The following is a 6,000-nucleotide window of genomic DNA, read 5'->3' as shown; positions in this document are numbered from 1 at the left end:
CCTTTAGATCATCTTTACTCCTACTAGAAATATACTGCAAAAAAGCAAGCAGACTCTCCGATTCCCCACTTTCTCCATCTAAAATCCAGCTCCTCTGAGATTTCTCCAACTACTGTAAAAATCCAAATCTTTCATAATTCCATATAATGTGGTGAAGAAATGATGAGATGGAATAACAACTGAAGAGAGTATATAAAACAATATGTGATCTAGTACTGCACGGTATTAGGTAAGTAAATTTAATAAAATATGGAGTTTGAAATGTAATTTTTTTAGAAAAAAAAAAATCATAATAAGGTTTCATTCCCCGTTTTTTTCATTGCATTTATTTGGCAAACTCAGATTTAATCTCTTTCAAGCTTAGTATGGTGATATAGAAAATATTTTTTAATAAACTTTGAAAACAACGGCATTATTAGAGTTACCCAATAATATACTGTATTTTAAAATCTTTATCTGTCTGTAAAATGAGATTCTAGGCAAGAAGCCTATTTAGCATGTTGAATGATTTATATTAGTCACTTGAAGCTGCACTACCACCTAGGGTGCTGAATATGTTTTGTGGTTTCTACAGTGAGACCCAATGGGAAGTCCCAAAGTCCTCATCTCATATCCTCTTCAAAAAAAATCACACAGCCCCTGTTTTCGGCCAGACTTTGAGCCTAAACTATAAAGCAGCCACTTGGGTTTCAGGGAGGGGTCAGGACTGTGAGTCTAACCCATAGAGCTGCCTCTTGGGCTCTGGGGAAGAGACATGACTGTGAGCCTGAACCATAGAGCAGCCACTTGGGTTCCAGGGAGAGGGCAGAGCTATGAGCCTGAAGCATAGAGCAGCCACTTGGGTTCCAGGGAGGGAGCAGGACTGTGAGCCTGAAACATAGAGCAGCCATTTGGGTTCCAGGGAGAGGGCAGAGCTGTGAGCCTGAAACATAGAGCAGCCACTTGGGTTCCAGGGAGAGGGCAGAGCTGTGAGCCTGAAACATAGAGCAGCCACTAAGGCTCCAGGGAGGGAGCAGGACTGTGAGTCTAACCCATAGAGCTGCCTCTTGGGCTCTGGGGAAGAGACATGACTGTGAGCCTGAACCATAGAGCAGCGACTTGGGTTCCAGGGAGAGGGCAGAGCTATGAGCCTGCAGCATAGAGCAGCCACTTGGGTTCCAGGGAGAGGACAGAGCTGTGAGCCTGAAACATACAGCAGCCACTTGGGTTCCAGGGAGAGGGCAGAGCTGTGAGCCTGAAACATAGAGCAGCCACTAAGGCTCCAGGGAGGGAGCAGGACTGTGAGTCTAACCCAGAGAGAAGCCACTTGGAAGCAAGACTGTGAGCCTAACGCATAGAGCAGCCACTTACGCTCAAAGGAGGGGGCTGTACTGTGAGGCTAACCCATAGAGCAGCCACTTGGGCTCCAGGGAGGTGGCTGGAGTATGAGCCTAACCAATAGAATAGCCCCCAGGCTCCTAGCTGGTAGTGCAGCTTTTAGCTGTAGCTCAGGCCACTTATTTGTGGGCTGAACCAATATTCCAATGCTGCCCATTAGTACTCTGGAAAATGAGACATTACCTTGCCTCAGTGTTGTCTCATTCATAGCCTGTGTTAGATTACTGGCACACGCCACCATATGTCTACTACTTTTGTGTGCTGAATGAAGTGCTTCAATGATGTTCCCTTTTTATAGTAAATTTAAAGATTGTATTCTCATGAATATCAATTACGCTCACAAATGTTTGTCATTCCGCCATAGCCAGCGGCACCTAATGGGCAAACCTCCATGGTCGCCAGTTGCCTTTTAAAAAATTATATATAACAATATACTTCATGTAGTATTAGTACATTACCCAACAATTCAGATTTAAAATCACACAAATTTAACTTCTTCCTTTCCAGGACAAAATAAAACTTTTCCAAGCTAGAAAAACAAATTATTGGTTCAAACAAACATGGTATTTCCAAATGCCAAATATTCTTCCTCCACAAAATACTGCTTACACTTCCAGATTGAAAAGTACTGTAGTCTTTTTTACAATATACATTGTGCTGTAGACATATTTATACCATGTCTACAGGTCATAATTATGCTATTAGTCCCAGGAAGTTCATGAAATTCCTCTGAAATCAGGATGTACTGGGCACTGAGGAGTGCAGTAATGTCCTTGGCAAGGTTAGAACACAGAGAGTTAGAGTTGTGGTGGTTTCTTTGCAGTTCATACCTGGGTACTGAGAGCCTGTAGCCCCCTAGAAAGACTAGGAGTACCCCCCATCACAAGAAGTGGTCCAGCCTCTGCATAGTGAATTGGAGTGTATGAATCCCTCTCTCTTCCATTGCACATGGTATCTGCCGTCCGTATGATATAGGGAGAACCATACGGGGAGTAAGCTGGTGCCACATATGGAGGATGTACTCCATCCAGATGCGCCGAGGGACAGTCATGGCAGGGAAAGTGCGAGTGCGCCCCATGACACCGATCCTCCTCTGCCTCCCCATGCAGCTCGTCCTTTTTACAGCAGTAATACTGTAGGAGATATAAGGAAGACATATAGTAAGCGGTCAATGCACTTGTCTCCACTAGCATAAGTTGCATGTACACTAGGCTCATGTGAAATAGTGAATGCATTTAGTGATGATGATTTACCATACTGTACAAAAAGTGAGCGGAATGACAGGTTAAGTGGACAGCGCTCAATCTCAAGAGGTAATTGGAGACTGGACAAAGCCATCCTATTGGCTTATTGTGCCTACTATACTCCAAGTCTAAAAACTAACATATGCTTCTGGCGATTGTAAGAAAAAATAAAAAAGGTTAATATTTGTTATTCTTCATCCATTCTCCATAACATGGTTCTGAACCGGTTTACCTAAAGCCTTCTTATCTAATGAGCTGCTCCTGAGAGTGTACCATATTGTGCAACCAATTTCCACAGGTAAAATGGGACTATTTGCTTTGACTCAACATCTCACCTGCAGTCTGCAGTAGCATAGCACTCCAATAATGCACAGAAGTATCACAGTTGCTAGGATTCCTCCTGTGATTACTACAGTTCCAGCTGTCATCCGAACAATCCCCCATCAAACCTATAGAAGCAAAATAGAACAATTAAAACACATTGATGCCTAACAATTTCTATGTTTTGCTGAGAACTTTTGTTGAAAAATAAAGAATAAAAGTTATTGTTATTATTATTATCCTTTATTTACTGTTGGAGGAGGTTACAGTAGTTTAATTTGGAGATGACCAGTGAGTGGATGAGGGTCTTAGTAGCATCCAGGGTGAGAAAGGGTCTGATCCTGGAAATATTTTTGAGATGTAACCAGAAGGACTGCGAGAGGTGCTGAATGTGTGGTTTGAAGGAGAGGGAGGAGTCCAGGGTAACTCCAAGACAGCGCACTTGGGGGCTAGAGAAGATGGTTGTGCTGTCAATAGATAATAAAATTGTGGGAGGTGAGGTAATGTGATAGGGTGGGAAGATAATCAGGTCAGTCTTAGACAATTTAAGTTTAAGAAAGCGCTGGGACATCCAGGAAGAGATAGCAGAGAGACAGTTGGATGAGGGGACATGATTTCATCTCCAGATACAGGGGAGAAAGAAGTCCGAATTGGCAAGATAGATAGGGAGGGATAGGTTAGGAAAGGCAAGGGTTGGGTGCTGAGGGTCTGGTGGGATGTGATGTCCTTATGTATGTGTAACCCTACTTTACTATTAAATTAGGGTATTCAGACTATCTGTATGCCTGCTATGCTCTCGGGCTAATGATAAGTTGCTAACTCTATAGTGTCTCCACCCAAGCCTTGTATATACGATAGCTAGCTACCAGGGGCTGGCTTGGGAGAACCCTATCTGTGGGAGAGAGTGTATGAGAAAGTTTATCCCTTTTTACCAAACCCGGTCATAGACAAATTACTGATGACGTATATCTGACACAAAAGAATATGGACTTTATTAGGCTGGAACGTTTCAGGATGCAGATCCTATGAAAGAGGGTTATACTGAGGATGCACAATAATATAATTAATAAATCACAAAAATGATCACATTAGTTACACAATGTAACATTAAACCACAAGCACATATCTACACTTTCAAATGGATTGAAATAAATAATACTCCTACTACATACTTATGGGTGATGACTCCTATTCTATAATCTCTAGTTATATGTTTCCCTCACTAACATATATACAGTCAGGTCCATAAATATTGGGACATTGACAGAATTTTCAGATTTTGGCCTCTATTCACCACCACAATGGCTTTGAAATGAAACAAACAAGATGTGCTTTAACTGCAGACTTTCAGATTTAATTTGAGGGTAATTACATACAAATCGGGTGAATGGTGTAGGAATTACAACAGTTTCAATATGTGCCTCCCACTTTTTAAGGGGGACAAAAGTAATGGGACTATCAACTCAAAAGCTATTTCATGGACAGGTGTGGGCTATTCCCTCGTTATTTCATTATCAATTAAGCAAGTAAAAGGTCTGGAGTTGATTCTAGGTGTGACATTTGCATTTGGAATCAGTTGCTGTCAACTCTCAATGGGCTCTATTTATTAACATTATTTTTACTAAAATAAAGTGAAAAAGGGTGTTTTCACACCCTTTTCACATTATTTTAGTTTCACCTGTAGTTATTACAGGGCAATTGGAGTAGAATTAGTAAAATTCTACTCCAACCCCCAGTATCACTTATTTTTAGTAAAGCAGATTGCATTTCCCATAATTGTAATGGGAAATGTGATCCGACCTAAGTTACTAAAAATAAATTGTAAAAAAATACCGGGGGAAGCCCTGTGATAATAACGCCACCTGGAGGTGGCGTTATCCAGGGTCTCCCCCGGTTACCGGGCTCCCACTCTGCTCTAACGGGGAGAGCAGAGGCGGGAGCCGGTACCAGTAATCAGCTATGTGGTCTAAGCAGACCGCAAGCTGATTACTGTAAAAAAAAGAAAAAAAAAATTAAACATTTTTTTTTTGCTTACCTGAATCCAGGGACCGGTGATCGGGCCTCCGGTGATGGCTCCTCTCCGGTCAGCTGGTCTCCCATAGTACACTGGGGCCCGGTCATCAGGTGATCGGGCCCCAGTGCAGTATGGGAGATCACCTGATCGGGAAGCCCGGAGAAGATCACCGGAGGCCAGGAGGATGCAGGTAAGTGTAATGAAGGGAGGGGGGATCGCAGGTGGGGAGGGGGGGGTCACGGGGGTCCGCGATCGTGGGGAGCGGGGCTTAGCGTCGGTGGGGGGGTAGAAGCGGTGATTGGTCAGCGCATGCGCGGGCTCTTAGTCACGGTATTTTTTCCGAAAATACCGCGACTAGAGTGCAGATGGGATCCGCAGGGACAGAGCTTTATCACAAGTCCCTGCTCTGTCCCTGCAAGGGATTTATAGTAAATCCCTGTGATATTGCCTGAATTCGCAATGCGAATTCACTCGGTAATATCACACTACAATCCGCATTCAATATGCGGATTGTAGTAAATAGAGCCCAATATGAGATCCAAAGAGCTGTCACTATCAGTGAAGCAAGTCATCATTAGGCTGAAAAATCAAAACAAACCCATCAGAGAGATAGCAAAAACATTAGGTGTGGCCAAATCAACTGTTTGGAACATTCTTAAAAAGAAAGAACGCACTGGAGAGCTCAGCAACACCAAAAGACCCGGAAGACCACGGAAAATAACTGTGGTAGATGACAGAAGAATTATTTCCCTGGTGAAGAAAAACGCCTTCACAACAGTTGGCCAAATCAAGAACACTCTCCAGGAGGTAGATGTATATGTGTCAAAGTCAACAATCAAGAGAAGACTTCACAAGAGTGAATATAGAGGGTTCACCACAAGATGCAAACCATTGGTGAGCCACAAAAACAGGAAGACCAGATTAGAGTTTGCCAAACAACTTCTAAAAAAGCCATTACAGTTCTGGAAAAACATCCTATGGACAGATGAGACAAAGATCAACTTGTACCAGAGTGATGGGAAGAGAAGAGAAGGAAAGGAACTG

The 6,000-nt window shown here is 42.9% G+C and overlaps 1 long non-coding RNA gene across 1 annotated transcript in view; it reads right to left on the bottom strand.

Annotated features, from left to right (window-relative positions):
- Positions 1-329: 329 nt before the first annotated feature.
- LOC148506183 (uncharacterized) overlaps positions 330-6,000 on the bottom strand; it is a 41,163-nt gene continuing 35,492 nt past the window's right edge. Inside the window, exons 3-4 of the long non-coding RNA XR_015869809.1 lie at positions 2,957-3,070; positions 330-2,510 (exon numbers count right to left, since the gene is read on the bottom strand). This is a non-coding gene — a long non-coding RNA (uncharacterized LOC148506183). The remainder of the gene's footprint in view (positions 2,511-2,956; positions 3,071-6,000) is intronic.

Source organism: Taudactylus pleione, unplaced genomic scaffold (assembly GCF_031769625.1).
Source record: "Taudactylus pleione unplaced genomic scaffold, aTauple2 ptg000421l, whole genome shotgun sequence".
Classification (NCBI taxonomy): domain Eukaryota; kingdom Metazoa; phylum Chordata; class Amphibia; order Anura; family Myobatrachidae; genus Taudactylus; species Taudactylus pleione.
This window is presented reverse-complemented; position numbering and strand designations above follow the sequence as displayed.